Genomic DNA, 18,496 nt, shown 5'->3' with positions numbered 1-18,496 from the left:
TCAAGAGCCACACCGTCAAGTTGAGGCTTGCTGGCTTTAGGTGTAGAATGGGACCCTGCGAGAGGAGGTCTGGTAGAGGAGGAAGAGTCCATGGTTCATCTATGAAAAGATTGAGTAGGTCTGAGAACCACGTTCTTTATGGCCATCTGGGAGCAATAATAATGAGGGTCTATAACAAACAAGGGAAAGTTGTGCTCACCACTATTTTTTAAAACCATTAGGCGGGGGTGCAATGAGGCTGTGACCACAAAATACATATAGTCAAATACAAGAGTCCTCTGCACTCAACCCATTATCAATATATTTAAGACAGCGACATTTTGTGCATACTGCTACTAAAAAATGCCTTACCCTTTAAACAAAACAGGGATTGTTTGTCCATATATTGCAATATATTTAAGCTGGCCAACTACGTCAGTCATCCCATATCTGGCCAGTCCTATGCTCAATTTTATCTGATTCATTAAGAATTCTATTGCTTCATTATACATTTTACAAAGGGACTTGGTTTTACCTGCAACTTAACTTGCTGCTTTCAAAGTAAACCTCCATACTTGGCTGCCCTTTTATTATTAGACACCAGTGGGATCACCTGACTATAGCTGGGAAGGGTGGGAGCTACAACATGGAGCTGGTCACTGCTCCTGTATAAACTATAACAAACAAGGGAAAGTTGTGCTCACCACTATTTTTTAAAACCATTAGGCGGGGGTGCAATGAGGCTGTGACCACAAAATACATATAGTCAAATACAAGAGTCCTCTGCACTCAACCCATTATCAATATATTTAAGACAGCGACATTTTGTGCATACTGCTACTAAAAAATGCCTTACCCTTTAAACAAAACAGGGATTGTTTGTCCATATATTGCAATATATTTAAGCTGGCCAACTACGTCAAAGTCATCCCATATCTGGCCAGTCCTATGCTCAATTTTATCTGATTCATTAAGAATTCTATTGCTTCATTATACATTTTACAAAGGGACTTGGTTTTACCTGCAACTTAACTTGCTGCTTTCAAAGTAAACCTCCATACTTGGCTGCCCTTTTATTATTAGACACCAGTGGGATCACCTGACTATAGCTGGGAAGGGTGGGAGCTACAACATGGAGCTGGTCACTGCTCCTGTATAAACTATAACAAACAAGGGAAAGTTGTGCTCACCACTATTTTTTAAAACCATTCCCAGCTATAGTCAGTTGCAGGTAAAACCAAGTCCCTTTGTAAAATGTATAATGAAGCAATAGAATTCTTAATGAATCAGATAAAATTGAGCATAGGACTGGCCAGATATGGGATGACTTTGACGTAGTTGGCCAGCTTAAATATATTGCAATATATGGACAAACAATCCCTGTTTTGTTTAAAGGGTAAGGCATTTTTTAGTAGCAGTATGCACAAAATGTCGCTGTCTTAAATATATTGATAATGGGTTGAGTGCAGAGGACTCTTGTATTTGACTATATGTATTTTGTGGTCACAGCCTCATTGCACCCCCGCCTAATGGTTTTAAAAAATAGTGGTGAGCACAACTTTCCCTTGTTTGTTATAGTTTATACAGGAGCAGTGACCAGCTCCATGTTGTAGCTCCCACCCTTCCCAGCTATAGTCAGGTGATCCCACTGGTGTCTAATAATAAAAGGGCAGCCAAGTATGGAGGTTTACTTTGAAAGCAGCAAGTTAAGTTGCAGGTAAAACCAAGTCCCTTTGTAAAATGTATAATGAAGCAATAGAATTCTTAATGAATCAGATAAAATTGAGCATAGGACTGGCCAGATATGGGATGACTTTGACGTAGTTGGCCAGCTTAAATATATTGCAATATAAGGACAAACAATCCCTGTTTTGTTTAAAGGGTAAGGCATTTTTTAGTAGCAGTATGCACAAAATGTCGCTGTCTTAAATATATTGATAATGGGTTGAGTGCAGAGGACTCTTGTATTTGACTATATGTATTTTGTGGTCACAGCCTCATTGCACCCCCGCCTAATGGTTTTAAAAAATAGTGGTGAGCACAACTTTCCCTTGTTTGTTATAGTTTATACAGGAGCAGTGACCAGCTCCATGTTGTAGCTCCCACCCTTCCCAGCTATAGTCAGGTGATCCCACTGGTGTCTAATAATAAAAGGGCAGCCAAGTATGGAGGTTTACTTTGAAAGCAGCAAGTTAAGTTGCAGGTAAAACCAAGTCCCTTTGTAAAATGTATAATGAAGCAATAGAATTCTTAATGAATCAGATAAAATTGAGCATAGGACTGGCCAGATATGGGATGACTGACGTAGTTGGCCAGCTTAAATATATTGCAATATATGGACAAACAATCCCTGTTTTGTTTAAAGGGTAAGGCATTTTTTAGTAGCAGTATGCACAAAATGTCGCTGTCTTAAATATATTGATAATGGGTTGAGTGCAGAGGACTCTTGTATTTGACTATATGTATTTTGTGGTCACAGCCTCATTGCACCCCCGCCTAATGGTTTTAAAAAATAGTGGTGAGCACAACTTTCCCTTGTTTGTTATAGTTTATACAGGAGCAGTGACCAGCTCCATGTTGTAGCTCCCACCCTTCCCAGCTATAGTCAGGTGATCCCACTGGTGTCTAATAATAAAAGGGCAGCCAAGTATGGAGGTTTACTTTGAAAGCAGCAAGTTAAGTTGCAGGTAAAACCAAGTCCCTTTGTAAAATGTATAATGAAGCAATAGAATTCTTAATGAATCAGATAAAATTGAGCATAGGACTGGCCAGATATGGGATGACTTTGACATAGTTGGCCAGCTTAAATATATTGCAATATATGGACAAACAATCCCTGTTTTGTTTAAAGGGTAAGGCATTTTTTAGTAGCAGTATGCACAAAATGTCGCTGTCTTAAATATATTGATAATGGGTTGAGTGCAGAGGACTCTTGTATTTGAATAATGAGGGTCTATTCCCTCTGTAGCTTCCTGACCATTCTCGGTATGAGTGGAAGTGGAGGAAAGGCGTAGGCCAGTGTAAAGTTCCACTCTGATGTTAGGACGTCCAAAGATTTTCTCTTTTAGTGACCATTCGCCTGGATCCAGGGACTGTCTGCTTAGGAAGTCTGCTTCTAAGTTTTGAACTCCTGGTATGTAGGGTCTGATTGATTTCTGCCCAATGAAAAATTAGCTTGACCTCATTTAGTGCCCCTCTGTTCCTTGTTCCACCCTGGTGGTTTATGTATGTGACTGCCGTGAAGTTGCCCGTTTGGACTTTTACGGCTTGTCCTGTCGGTTCCTGCTGCCAATGAACTAGTCCCAGGCAGATTACACGGATCTCAAGTAAGTTTATCGAATGTTTGCTCTCTTCCCTTGACCATAGGCCCTGGGCTGAAATGCCCCTCTTGTGAATAACCTCTGTAGCCGCCATGATCTTTTAGGGATGTCCGTCCGAATGGAAGTGCTGTGAATTGGAAGTGGAGGTTTTGTTAGGCAGAGTGTAAGAATCTCTGATGGGGAGGGAAAATGGGAAGTAGGTATGCATATTTTATGTCCAGTGATACCAGGAATTCATCCGGAGACATTGCTGCTATGACTAAGTGAAGCGATTCCATCTTAAACCTGCATGGACGAATACATTTTTCAGCTCTTTCAGATCTATTACTGGTCGAAATGACTCATCCTTCTTGGGCACTACAAAAAGGTTTGAATAGTAGCCCTTGAATCTTTCTCTGGATGGAACCGGAATGACCACCTCTGTTTGATGCAGGTTGAAGATGACATCCTGTAACGCCTTGCGTTTGGTAGGCTCCTGAGGAAGTCTGGACATAAAAAAGTGCTAATGGGGAAAGGCAGAAAACTCTAGGTGATAGCCTCTAGTCCAGTGATCCCCAACACGTAGCTCGCGAGCAACATGTTGCTCGCAGCCTCACTTGATGTTGCTCGCGTAAGCTTACCAGCAGGTGTCCATTTAGCAAAGTGGCTTACTGTCTGGAGTGCTGTCTGGAGCGCTTCATTGTTACAAAGCATGCTGCCGTCTCGTCCTAGATAAGATAATCAGGCAGCTGGGGGCTGTACATTGTGTGAGTCAGCCAATCAAAAGTGTCACCTGGGTCAACTTGCAGGAATTTAAACATTAGGAAAATACTCTGGATGTTTTAACTGCAGATCGCATGGAAAAGAGCTGTATGTTCGAAATTCTTTCAGTCGCTGCATCTTTCTGTAAGTATCTCTCAACTCTCTCCTCCCTTTCTAGCTGCAGTTCTAGCCGACCCCTTCTTCCCAACCCGAATCCAGCACTGTGCGCTTCCTTTTTTCCAGCCCACACCAGTACTGTATGACCCAGTATGATCGCTACTCAGCATCCCCGTGTATTAGGAAGCATGTTTAATAGATTCTGCCAGCGAGATCCCCTCTCCCTAGCCCACCGTAAGAAGCGTGAATCACAGTTTCACTCAGTGCGATCCTTTCTCCCCTGCCCTCGCAGTCTCACATAAATTACAAGCGCGTTCCCCTGCTGTCCTTCGGTGAACCTCCTGTCAAATACATCAGTGATATACTGTATAACAGCGTGTTCGTGATTAGTCCTGTAAGCGAGCGGTGAGTAGGAGGCGCAGGAAAAGGGTGGACTGCGAGAAAAGCTATGCTGGTAATTTATGTGTGAGGGCCGGGGAGAAAGGATCGCACTGAGTGAAACTGTGATTCACGCTTCTTACGGTGGGCTATCTATGGTATCTATAACAACTGATGGTGCCCCTGCAATGATTGGGTCAAAACTTGGCTTTGTTTCTTTATGTAGAAATGATCCAGCATTTCCACCATTTTTGAATTATCATTGTGTTATTCACCAGGAATCACTTTGTTCCAAAGTTATTGAGTTCCATCACGTCATGAAAGTTGTAGTGAGGATTGTGAACTCAATTCGTGCCAGGCCACTTCAGCACAGGTTGTTCAAAGCTTTCCTGGATGAATTTGATGCTGAGTATAAGGACCTCCTGTTTCACACAGAAGTACGGTGGCTAAGCAGAGGGAAAGTGTTGCAGCGCTTCCAAGAGCTTTTGCCAGAAATATCCCAAGCAAATTTGCCCAGTGTGTTATAAATGAGCCCCAGTGTCTACATTTAGGCCTTTGGATCTGTAATGTGTTTTTTCCTGTCATCCTACCCCACAACAAATAGTTGTTACATGAAAAACATGACCAGTTACTAGCCTAAATTTAAAGTTGCTGTTTCTCAGCCTGCACCCTCTTAAACCCACACCTTCTAAACCTCGGGCCCAAAATGCTATGAAAATCATTTTTTATGTTGGACTCTCAAAAGAGTTACCTTTCTTTCTTTCTTTTTTTTCCTGCAGTGCTGAACATAACAATAACCCTACAGAAGAAACCTTTGAACCCAGACCCATTTCTTCAGAGAACCAAAATAGCTGAAGAGCTGTATTGCACCTTGATTTAATCTCCGTTACTGCTGCAGCTGTTCTGTTCAGTAGTTTAATGAATTGCAGCTGTAATGTTTCCCCACCCCTTAGTGGTCAGTTTGTATCTGTTCATTTGGCTGTTTTTGTTTCTTTCAGTTGATTTCCTATGTGATGAATTGGCAAGAAATGACTATAAAAGGGTTTTTATAAATAAACAATAATTAATGTATCCTTTCTTCTTTCCTGTTAAAAATGTAAAGCCAAATATACTCAACTGGGCAAATGTCTAAGTTCCCAAATTAGTAAAATGGTATTAGTAAAATATTATAATGGTATAGTATAGTAATAAACAAAATTATAATCTCAAAATAACCTCAATAATACACTACCAAATAGTAGGTACATCCAGCCATTTCAGATCATATATCATTATATAGGCATAACTTCCCTGACTACATTGTCCTGAGCCCATTGCTTGTGGGGGTAGTGTCCAATCCCAAATAGTAGAAATTATCTTGCTTTTGAGAACAACCTTGGGTCTATAGAAGGCCTGGTAAGGGCTGTCCCATTGATAAATTACTGATACAATTAACCAAGAAAATGTTTTACTCACTAATAACTGATTAATTAAGGTTGGTCGTGTTGCACACAAATGTGGATTTCTGCAGCGGCAAAACATTAATTAGAGATCTCCTGGAGCCACTAGCAGGCAAACCTGTAGACGAATTCCAGTCAGCCTTTGAAGAAAGGCTTAAACACGTTGTAATGTGGCTAGTATTTTCTGGAAGGTACAAATAGCAAAATGGTTTTATTGGCATTTTTGCCTGGCATAGGGAAATTGTCATTGTCCAATCTCTAATGTGAAAAGCAGATTTGTGTACTCACAGTTAAATCTCTTTCTCTTCAGTCGCTTGGGGGACAAAGGAACAGTGGGTATAGCTGGTACCACTACGAGGCAGGACACAACAAAGTAAAAATAGAACTAGCTCCTCCCCTGCCATCTATACCCCCCAGAAGGCGGAACCCAGTTCAGTTTGTACCATAGTTATCACAATGTAACCAATAACCTGTAACTTTTAACTTTAATGGCAGCAGATATATTGAACAGACCATGTCTGACTGGTAGCGAAAGCCCCTATCCAGGGAGGGAAGTCCTGTCCCCCCCCCCAAGCGACTGAAGCTAGACATTTAACGGTGAGTACACAAAATCTCCTTTTCTCCATTGTCATCTTGGGGGACACAGGAACAGTGGGGACGTACCAAAGCTGTCCCCTAGGTGGGAAGGATAGCCTTACATGGAAATAGCTATTGCAGCCTGAAGAACCTTCCTACCAAAGTGTGTTCTCAGAGGCCAGAAAGATGTCAAAATGATACCATTTTGTGAATGAGTGGATAGATGTCCATGTTGGTGCCCTGCACAGCTGTAAGGCTGAGGCTTAGTTTTGGAATGCCCTGGAAGTGCTCATCCCTTTGGTAGAGTGTGCCATTTTTTCTTCCGTCCGTACTTCCAGTGCTCCATTTTTTCTCCTGCCTGTACTTTCAGTGCTCCAGTGTGCCATTTTTTCTTCCGTCCATATTCCCAGTGCTCCAGTGTGTGATTTTTTTCTCCTGCCTGTACTTTAATTGCTCCAGTGTGCCATTCTTTCCCCCCTCAGGCCTGCACATGCCCTCTGTTTGGTTCCCAAAATGGATCTCTGTTGTTACCTGTGTAGGGGCTTTGATGACACATAACATTAGGCAGTTTGTTGTGCTTGCATGGACTGTGTGCATGGTGTGTGAATACACTGTACTACTGATAGGTATTCTTAAGTGTTGCTAGTAACGGCTGTGTATGTTATATTGGTCTCAGGTAAAGTACACTGTTAGGAATTTTAGGTATTTTCAGGTTTGCTATACTAATTGCAGGGTACACATTGCTGAGTTTGCTATATTTCACACTGGCGTCACTAACAAACTGGCATTTTGTTGTAAACTGGAACACTTTTACTTTAATAAAAACTTTTGTTTTAAACATTTTATGATTTTTTTTACTAAGAAAATGGCTGCTCCTCCTCTACACAAGAAAAGACGTACCTACACATACAGTTTTAATGAAGAGTGGGAAGAAAAATACTTTTTTACTAATTTCAAAGAGAAATGCATATGCATAATATGCCATGCAACAGTTTGCCATTGGGAAAAATGCAATGTAGAACGCCATTTCACAACAACGCATAGAAAGTATGACCTGGAATTTCCAGTTGGCACAAATTTGCGGAAAGTAAAAGTGAAAGAGTTAAAATCTGTTCTAAATGCCCAACAAGCAATCTTCAAGAAACCTGCAAACAAATCAAAAGCAGCAACAATTGCATCATTCAAGGTGGCACATGTCCTTGCAAGAAAGAAGAAACCATATGAGGATGGAGAAATTGTCAAGGATGCCATGGTTGCAGTTGCTGATACTTTATTTCAGGATTTTAAAAATAAATCAGACATTATGTCTGCTATTCAGGACCTGCAACTCTCTGGAAACACTATTACTCGCAGAATTGAAGCCATGTCAGATGACATTTGTCACCAGATGAAGAGGGATGTACAGCAATGTGATTTTTACAGCTTGCAGTTTGATGAATCAATAGATGTGGTGGACACTGCTCAGCTGAACATCTTTATTCGAATGGTTTTTAAGGATGCAAGTATAAAGGAAGACCTGTTTGCTGTTATACCATTGAAAGGAAAAACAAGAGGAGAAGATATTTACCAAGCTTTTAAAGCTTATGTTCAGCAGCTGAATGTCCCACTACATAAATTGGTATCTATAACAACTGATGGTGCCCCTGCAATGATTGGGTCAAAACTTGGCTTTGTTTCTTTATGTAGAAATGATCCAGCAACCATTTTTGAATTATCATTGTGTTATTCACCAGGAATCACTTTGTTCCAAAGTTATTGAGTTCCATCACGTCATGAAAGTTGTAGTGAGGATTGTGAACTCAATTCGTGCCAGGCCACTTCAGCACAGGTTGTTCAAAGCTTTCCTGGATGAATTTGATGCTGAGTATAAGGACCTCCTGTTTCACACAGAAGTACGGTGGCTAAGCAGAGGGAAAGTGTTGCAGCGCTTCCAAGAGCTTTTGCCAGAAATATCCCAATTTTTAGAAGAAAAAGATGAATTATACAGTGAATTATATGACCCTCAGTGGCTGACAGATTTGGCATTTTTAACAGACATGACTTCAAAATTAAATAACCTTAACCTTGACCTTCAGGGAAAGGACAAAAATATTACACAAATGATTGGGACAATAAATGCTTTTAAGGAAAAGTTAAAAATGTGGTTGTGTCACCTCAAGAGAAAAATTTTCCATCACTTTCCCAGCTTACAAAAAAGGCAGGAAGAGCATTTGACTTTTGAGACAGATTCTTATATTGGCAGCTGTGACAAACTGATGAGAGACTTTGATAAACGCTTTGCTGATTTTTGTATCATAGAGCCAATTGTGACATTCCTTGCCAATCCATTCATGGGCATTGACGTATGTTACATTGCAGAACATATTGCTAACATATTTAAAGTTAATGTTTTAGAAGTGGAAAATGAAGTAATAACATTAAGAACAGATGTGCAGCTGAGATCCAGATCACTGCAAAATGACTTCTGGTCATTAGTAGAAATCTGCAAGTTTCCCATCCTAAAAGGAACCTCACAAAGGCTGAATTCCTGTTTTGGGTCAACCTTCCTTTGCGAATCTGGATTTTCAGCTATGAAAATTTTAAAATCGAAATATAGAACACGATGATCATCTGGGAGAATGCATGAGGTTGGCTGTTACAAACTACACTCCAGATATTCAGAAACTGGCAGAAAACATGCAGTGCCAGATTTCACACTGATTTATATTACATTTTATCATTTGAATTGAGTATATGCTTATTATTATTAAAAAATTATGTTTGCCGTACTGTTCACGTATTGCGTTGCTCACGAACAAGTTTTGCATCGGAGTGTGGCTCACGGAGCGAAAAAGGTTGGGGACCCCTGCTCTAGTCACTATTTAGTGTACCCATGGGTCCTGGGTGGGAGATAGACAAGAACTTGAGAAATCGCGAAATCTTCCCCGTATGGCCCCCTGGCCCGATAGAGGACCGTCAAGCTGATGTGTTCTTATGTGGTATTGGTAAAGGGTTTGCGACTTTGCCAGGAGGATCTGGTCTTGCCCCCCCCCCAATGGCCTCTCTCTGAGGTGGAATGACCAGGGGGTGATGCTCTTGAGCTCTTGTTTTGTGGGCCTCAAATAAACTTTCCTCTACGAAAGGAAGGGCATGCTTTTGGTTGTGGTAGTAAGGTGCTCTTGCCACCTGTCGCTTGGCTTATGATTTTATCAAGATCAGGGCCAAAAAGTAGTTTGACTTTGAATGGAAATCAGGGATTTTTTGGAAGACATGTCAGCGGGCTGTAACTTGAGCCACGGTGACTGCCGAGCAGCCACCATTAATGTGGAAGTCCGGATGATTACCTGGACAGTGTCCAGGGAAGCTTCACATATGTAGTCATTAACTTCCTTAATCTGCAAAGCCAACATTCATGGCGTGGAGCCCCCGACTGAATAGCGTAAAGAGAGTTTGACCATGATTGCACGGCTCCGCTAACCCATGCCGTAGCAAGGGCTGGGCGAAGGGATGTGCCTAAAGCTGAGAACCTTGAGCATAGTAGGCCTTACAGTTTTTTTATCCATTGCTTCCTTGAAGGAGGAGGCATCGGGAACTTGCAAGGTGGTATTCTTGGAGACCAGGGATACCGGAGCGTCCACTGAAGGCAGTATGGTCCATCTTTGCGTGCACTAAGTAATAAAGGGGTAGTTATTTAGGAACCTCCGGTTAGCTCCGATAAACCAGTACCCTGGTTTATCCCACTCTAGTTGGATTATCTGATCTAGTTGAGAGTGAGGGGGAAAAACTGGGGACACTTTACTGTGTCTCTTGAAAAGAGAGTTAGATGGTCCCAAAGAAGTTTCTGGTTCTTGGAGGTGAAGTGTGTTTAGCACGGAAAGAAGTAGGGCGTCTACGGCCTCTGAAGAATGTGTGGGAGAGTAGTTATCCTCCTGGTCACTCTGGGATAGTTCGTCCTCTGAGAGAGCTGTGTCTGGAGGAGGGGGTGACTGGTTACGGTCAGGAAATTTGGAGTAGTCCCATTGAAAAAGTGGCAGCCGCTACCCTACTGCGCAGACGTTCTCTCTGATCGGCGCAGAGTTTTGGTGCCAACCCGACTCTGCAGTGTAAGGCAGGAAGTGCGCTGACCCGGAAGTGAACCGCTTCCTGTTGCGCGCATAGGTAGAGACGCACGAAAAAACTGTCTGGTGCCAGTACCCAGGGCACCGCTAGTCAACGCAGCCAACAAACATACACCTGTGAATAATTACCATCCTGCACTATATTAGGATTTTAAGTTTGTAGTGCATTTAAAATCAAGTTCCCCAGTAAACAATGTGACTGAGTAATAGGACCATGGTGCACTTCCCCTTAACTCAGGGGCTATAGTGAAAAATCAAGGAGATTTTTAGCCCCAGCCGATTAACATACATCTATAAGTGATTGTCCCAGGGCTTGGTCCAACCCACATTCTGAAGTTGACTGGCTGCCGTAAACGATAAGTGATTGTCCCAGGGCTTGGTCCAAACCACATTCTGAAGTTGACTGGCTGCCGTAAACGATAAAAAACAAATATTTGTACACAAATATTTGGCCAAAATATGTAAGCTCACGTGCCACATCAAGGCCCCTCATTGTACGTGAGTCCTACACTATTTGTGAGCATTATAAGTTTGTGACTGCAATTTTTGTTAGGCTTTATTGAATGGGGAGAGTTGGGAGGATTGAACTATATTGTACAGCTGAGATAGTCCAAAGTCTGGCTTCCCATGCAAGCCATGTAGGTGTAATTTGGAATGAGCAGAACTGCGCATAAAATGCATGTCTCAGCTAGAAGTATCAAAATAGTTGTACATCTTGGCGATTTGACTTTTAACTGTTCTAGAGAGACAAAACTATCTCTACAGAATTGTGGCATGCAAGTCTGTTAGGGAGTTACTATCATCTGGATTAAACCAGTTATATATATATAGGATAATTGGGAGGCAAAGTAGTAATGCTGTAAGTGGGGGAAGGCAAGTCCCCCTTTGTCCTTAGGGGCAGTTAGGGGTAGACTATGATAATCTCGGGGTTTTGCTGGCCCATATAAAGGAGACTAGTTCACTATTTATTTAAGTAGTAATGCTGTAAGTGGGGGAAGGCAAGTCCCCCTTTGTCCTTAGGGGCAGTTAGGGTAGACTATGATAATCTCGGGGCTTTGCTGGCCCATATAAAGGAGACTAGTTCACTATTTATTTTCTTAAAGAAATGGTTAGTGATATATAGAGGTGAGTTCCATAGCAGGTATAAGAATCTAGGTAGATATAACATTTTGAATAAGTCAACGCTACCCCACAGAGTAAGCAGCAGTTTAATCCAATGTGGAATTGCAGCTTTAAACCTTGTTAGGATGGGCTCCAAGTTACATATAGGGAGATGTCTGTCGCAACACTGATACCCAGGTAGCGGAATCTAGCTACCAGGGCGAATGCCGGAGCATCTTCCGTGGCCACCAGGTTCCCCAAGGGAAATAAAATTCATTTGTTTTTGTTTATCCATAAGTGCCCCAAAATTCTCGAGAACCTCTAGTGCAGAAGAGGGACCAGCATCTGCAAGGAAAAGTAACATCTTTTGCATACAAAGCCACTTTTTCTTCTATATTACCTATTGAGATACCTTTAACCAAAGGAGTTTGTTTCAGGTTTGCTGCGAGAGGTTCAATGGCCAGAGCAAATAGGAGGGGCGACAGGTCATCCCTGTCTGGTTCCACTCCCCAAGTCAAATACTGTTGAGAGGGTATTGTTAACCCGAATTTGGGCTGTAGGTTCATGCCTTTGTTATATCTAGCGAGGCAACCGCTCCATTATTGTTGCTGACTGGCTAGTTGAATATGTGTATACTGTATTTGTCTCAAATTAATGGACGTGGTTTTATGGGGCATAAAATTGATCTGATCCGGAGGAATTAGGGATGTAATAACTTTAATTAACCTATTCGGCAGTAGTTTAGCAAGTATCTTATAGCATTTGCATTAATATGGGTCTTTCCCTTCCTTTAATAGCATAATTATCGCATTGTAACAGGAGGGAAGTTCCCCCTTCCAGGGTTCGTGAATGAACGTGTTTAGAGGTTTGGGGGATATTTGATTGGCCAGCAGTTTATACCAGGCAGCTGGTAAGCCATCTGGGCTGGTGTCTTATTAGTTGAAAGTAACCCTTTGCTTTTGAATGGTAGACAAGTAGTCTGGGTAAAGTGAAACTGTGGCGCCGTTATAAGAGTGAGGCCCTTTAAGTCTAGCCGCATCCCGGTCCCTGAAATTCAGCATACGGATAAGAAATGGTCGAGAGCGGGCTCCTAGTGGTAGCAGTCTAGTCGGAACTCTGTGTGCTCTCTCGACCACAAACATCGTAAAGAATGTGTCCGCACCAAGCGTGTCCTTAAGCCAGCTTTCAATAAAGGTTTCTGGGTGTTGGCCTTCTGATTTCTCTGGTAGTCCTACAATACGCATGTTATTTCTGCGCAGACAATTCTCCAGATCATCTGATGGATCCAGAGTTGTTTTGAGCTGCTGTTTAATTGCTGCAATGTAATTTGGGAGTGGAAATACGGTGTCCTCCAGAGTGTAGACTCTGGTCACTATTTCAGTGGTGCGTTCACCAACATTTTGTAGATCGTGCTGCATTCACCAACATTTTGTAGATCGTTGTGCAGCAGTGAAAGGTCTACTTTTATCTCCTCCAGTTGTGTAGTTGTTGTTGTTCGGCTCTCCATTATGGGGGAAAGTAGTTCTGAGGGTGTCGGGTCTCTCATTTCTGAATCTGACGGGGGAGAGACTGCTGACAATGGAGGTGAGTTACTGTCAGAGTCTGGCGGAGGGCCTTGTGACACTGCCCGTGCAAAACGTTCCAGTTTGGCAGCTGCATCAGTTTTCTGTTTTTGTGAATGTTTCCCCATGGCTATAGCTTCTCAGTCCGCGGAGACTGCCCAAATGAGTTGAGTTTCTCGAATTGTTGTAAGCAGGCAGGATTAGATTTAGAATGACTGCTGGTTCATGGGGTAGCTACTTGCAGCAATATTTTAGTGTATCATACTAGGCAGAGCAGAGCAGCAGTAGTTGCATAAAGAGAAACCCATGCCCTACACCGATATAGGTGTAGGGACACATAGGGTTAATGTGCCCCTATGGCTTTAAATCCCTACACTTCCTGATCTCCCTAGTTGCTGGGCAGATGCTCATGTAGCTAGTTGTAATTTACATAGTTGTATTATTGGTCAGGAGGCACTGTGACCACATCCTGTCACACTTTGATATAGTGAGTGAGAAGGGGTGGGTCTTCCTCTATGGCTTCTGGTTGCTAACCCATCCAGATGTTTCCAGGGAGCCTGGGTACACCAAGGCCCAGTAAAGCCACGTTTCCCTAGAGGGATCAGTACCTCTAGAGAGAGATAAGTCTGGGAGCAGGGACCTATAACAGTACTCTCTTGGAGAGTAAGATAGGTAGGTTAAGTAGCAAGGAGGTAGCTCTCCCCTCAGACAAGACCTGCCTGTAGTATAGGGAACAACCTAATAGGGAATTAGGGCTAGTGAGTTCCCTGATCCAACGTGTGGGGATCCAGGTCATGGTGCTGAGATCCTGAGGGTGTATCTATCCAGGTGTTACGCTATCGCCTCAGGGAGTTCCACTGCGCTGTCTCTGAGGGACATGCTGTAGTCATGTCATGATGTTCTGCTGGCGACTCTTTGGCTTGTAAGTACAAACACCTGAGGATCATTTGTCTCTGATAAATAAAAGTTTGTTATGTCTGACTGCAAGAACGCCCTGGCGCCCATTTCTTTTGGTTTATGCACAGTAGCCTGTGGGAGTTGTAACATAGTAACATAGTAAGTTCGGTTGAAAAAAGACACACGCCCATCAAGTCCAATCTTTTGACTAATTTTTGAACCTGCCTAACTGCTAGTTGATCCAGAGTAAGGCAAAAAAAACCCATCTGAGGCCTCTCCAATTTGCCTCAGAGGGGAAAAAATTCCTTCCTGACTCCAAAATGGCAATCGGACTAGTCCCTGGATCAGGGCCGCCATCAGGCCCATCCTCCGTAAATGTCATTGGTGGTCAGCGGCAGTTCCAGTCAGCTGCAACCCATGCGGACACAAGACGTCAGTATGCACGAGCACAGCTCTAATATGCAGAAGACTGAAGATGCATCAGAAGGCGGTGCTTATACCTTGGAGACGGCTTTGCTTCTTCTTGGAGACAAAGACGCAGAAGATTTGAAGATGCTGCAGAGGGAGAAGCTGAAGTCTGAGAAGGAGACTGCCTGTAAGGGCTCGAAGGCTCAGTCTGGAGTAACTGACCTAAGAGGTAGCTGTAGTCCAGCACAGTTCGCGGTACAATAGAATTAGGCAAAAGAATGGTCAAAGTCCAGGCAAATAGGTCAGTTCAGGCGGCAAGGGTTTGCAGACTTTCAGGCTCCTTAAATAGGCCACCTTTGGTGCCAAAAGATGGACGTGATGACGTCATTGTGCTGGCGTCATTACGCTGGCGTCCATTCCGATGCTGGTGAAAACGCGCTGGCGTCACAGCGCTGCGCCCGGGAAGAACATTGTGGAAGGACTGGGCGCCGACATCTTGGATTGCGGAAAGGCATCAGTGTGGACTGCCGTGGAAGAAGATGGCATCGTTAAGGAGGCACAAGAGAAAACCCCAGTAACAGGTAAGTTCCACTGAACACCCCTGGCCACCAATGAAGCCCTTGGCTACCAATGTAGCCGATGGCCCCCAATGTGTTTTTAGAATTTGAGTAGGAGTCCACTGGTCACCAATAATTTTTTATAACTTTGGTGACAAATTATTTTTTAGTAACTTTTTAAGGGGGACCCTGGCCGCTCAGGTTTTTTTTCTTTAACTTGTAGGGGGCCCTGGCCTTTCAGGTTTTTTTCTTTAACTTGTAGGTGGCCCTGGCCATTCGGGTTTTTTTCTTTAACTTGTAGGGGGCCCTGGCCACTCAGGTTTTATGTTTTTCTTTAACTTGTAAGGGGCCCTGGCCACTCAGGTTTTATGTTTTTCTTTAACTTGTAATGGAGTCTGGCCACCAGTGTTTTTTTTTGTCAACCCCTGGCCACCAATGTACCTCGACAACAATGTGTTTTTATGCATTGTAAAATAAATGTGTGCATACATTAGACATGCTAGTTAGATGGGGAAGTTATTTTTAGGATTTTGCTGATCACCAGTGGTGCAAGTTTTCAGCAGGAGACACATTTCAATTCTCCATTGCCCTTATTAGGACTGGTTATATTTTGACCAAGGGGTTAAAGGACAAGGAAAAGCAAAAAAATAAAATCCCACTTTTACTTTCTTTAATGAAAAAGAAACCTATCTCCAATATACTTTAATTAAAAAATGTGTACCGTTTTTATAAGAAACCTGAGTGTATGGAGTGAAATTCTCCCTTCTTTTACTGCTGTGGATAGGAATTGTCAGACGGTTTTTATAAGAAACCTGACTGTATGGAGTGAAATTCTCCCTTCTTTTACTGCTGCAGATAGGAATTGTCAGACGGTCCCTAACTGCTCTGCAGGGAAACAATCATACTTATGAATAGCAGGGGGTTTTAAAACTAAAACCTGTCTATCCTTCTTTACACTACCCCCACCATCCCTATGCCTCCCAGGTTGCTCCAAGAGTCAGCCTGCTCCATACACGCCAGTTCAGAGCTGTTCTCCTCAGCATCTTCACCCAAATTGGCAAATCTGTTGCTTTGGACAAGCTGTGGACCAGCCCCTCTTACACTTCTGTCCCTACTTCCCCTCTTGACTGTAACAAACCTGCCTCCCTCATTAGCCTCCACTGCCCCTTCTCCACCGGCCCCTGCCAGTGGTTCCTCTGCGAGCCTCCTTTCCTCCCCCACGTTTGCCGTCACCCTCAGTGCTGCAAGTTCCCCCCTTAGAGTCTGCAGTTCAGATTCCAAGATGAAAACCCGACAACTCTCACGTGTAAATGTGTAAGACACGCTGAGTGATTCCAGCAAAGCCACTTGCACTTATATTTACACTGGGTACAGTCTTACAAGTGTAATTCCTCACAAATGCCTTTTTGGTTTTAATGCCTTAAAGTTTTTAATGCTGCTAAACACTTAATTCACTTAATACAACACTTAAATCACATGCACCACTCGTTTGGCAGCACCCACACTCACTGTGCACAGACTTACTGAGGTTTCAAAATATTTATGTTGTTTTAGCTTGGTACCTAATGCTGTGTGGGAGATAAGATGCTTCAAAGTGGAAGTGTTGAGGTAATTTTCGGAATTATCTTAGTACTAGTAAACAGACACGTGTAGCCATTTTGTAAACGGGGGAATGTGCATTCTCCAAAAAATATGGTTTTCTGGATGAATGTACTTTTTGTAGCTTTACCCCTCATAAAATGCTGTAAATATCTTCATTTTGCAGTACTTGATATAATAGACGAAATGGCGGTGTCTTAATCTTTGGGCCCCCACATGCCACATAATTCTTGATACCTAATGATAAGAGGGAGATGCTTCAAATTGGAAGCTTTGAGGTGATTTTCAGAAATGTTACCAAAATCACCAAATTTAGGAAAGCTTAGTGGCTTGGTACTTTGGAATAAACAGACATGTTAACTCATTTTGGATTCAGGGGAATGTGTACTTTCCAAAAATATATGGTTTTCTGGGGTGAACATACTTTTTTTTGTACCTTTGCTGCTGCTGCTGCTGTAACTTTTGCAGTATCTGGAATTACAGAATTTATAGCTCATATGGGGTGTCTTCATTTTGGGGCCCCTATATGCCACATACTTAGGTAAACCTATGCATATCAGTCATCAAACTATTCAGTGGACCCCTTGTGTTCATATTTACAGTGTTTTATCTGGTTAATGATATGTGGGAGATATGGTGTGTAGACTGGAAGCTTTGCGGTAATTTTTCAAAAATGTCACAAATTTTGATAAAAAATGATAATTTTAGGAAAGAATTGCAACAAGGTAGCTTGTAGTAGAAAGATATATTTACCAATTTTGGATTTATCAGAATCCGTTCTTTCCAGTAATGTGTAGTTTTCTAGGGTAAATCAACTGTTAGTGGAATGTTTGGCCTTGAGATCAGAAGTATGCAGTTTTGTGGAGCAGTGCTTTAGAAATTTGGTAGAGTACTTGTAGATTTTGATCTATACAAGTGAGAAGGGACAGAGGAGCTTGCGACAGAGGGTGTAGGTGAGACCTGCAGAGGGGAGGGAATCCAGACTAGGGGTATGTAGAATCTTGAACAGGCACCTGCCCAGTGTCCCCACAGCATTGCGCCCTAGGCAGGTGCCTCTTCTGCCTATTCCTAGTTCGGGCCCTGATGGAAAACGTTTTGTTTTTTTTTCATTTTATACACTTAGAAGTCTATATCTATTTACAGTAAGTTGACTTACACCAACATTTAAAGCTTTGGTTGTCCTGAAAAAAATTATATATTGTTTTCCTGTGTAAACTAAAAGACGCCCCCCCAGGAAAGGCCCTTAAAGTGAAAGAGAGCAACATTTTCAAAAATGGTCTGGCAATAAAAGTACCAAATCGGCTGGCAGTGAAAGGGTTAAAGAATCTTACCACATTGCATGTATATACCAGTAAATATTCTGCTTTTACATCTTTTACCTTGATCCACAATGTTGTGAGGTTCTTCTTGAATGTGCTCCTTCACTGATCACCTGGCAGACCTGCAGTGTATAGTTTCTTTTTAAAATAACAATTACTGCCATTACTTCAATATTGGGGCTACTAACTAACTCAGGATCCCCTTATTGATTCTAATGAAACTGATATGTCATCTGGGGCAAGTAGAGGGAACTTATGAAAAATCTAGGAAAATATTTATGTACATTACTGATGCAATGTAATATTGTTGTCTCTGGTCCATTTATTTGACCTCCCCAATCTGGCCTGTGAATTGTTCTGCATCCAGTAGAACACTTCAAGTCATGAAGACCATACCCAAATGAGA

The sequence above is a fragment of the Xenopus laevis genome, chromosome 1L (genome assembly GCF_017654675.1).
Source record: "Xenopus laevis strain J_2021 chromosome 1L, Xenopus_laevis_v10.1, whole genome shotgun sequence".
Lineage (NCBI taxonomy): Eukaryota > Metazoa > Chordata > Amphibia > Anura > Pipidae > Xenopus > Xenopus laevis.
This window is presented reverse-complemented; position numbering follows the sequence as displayed.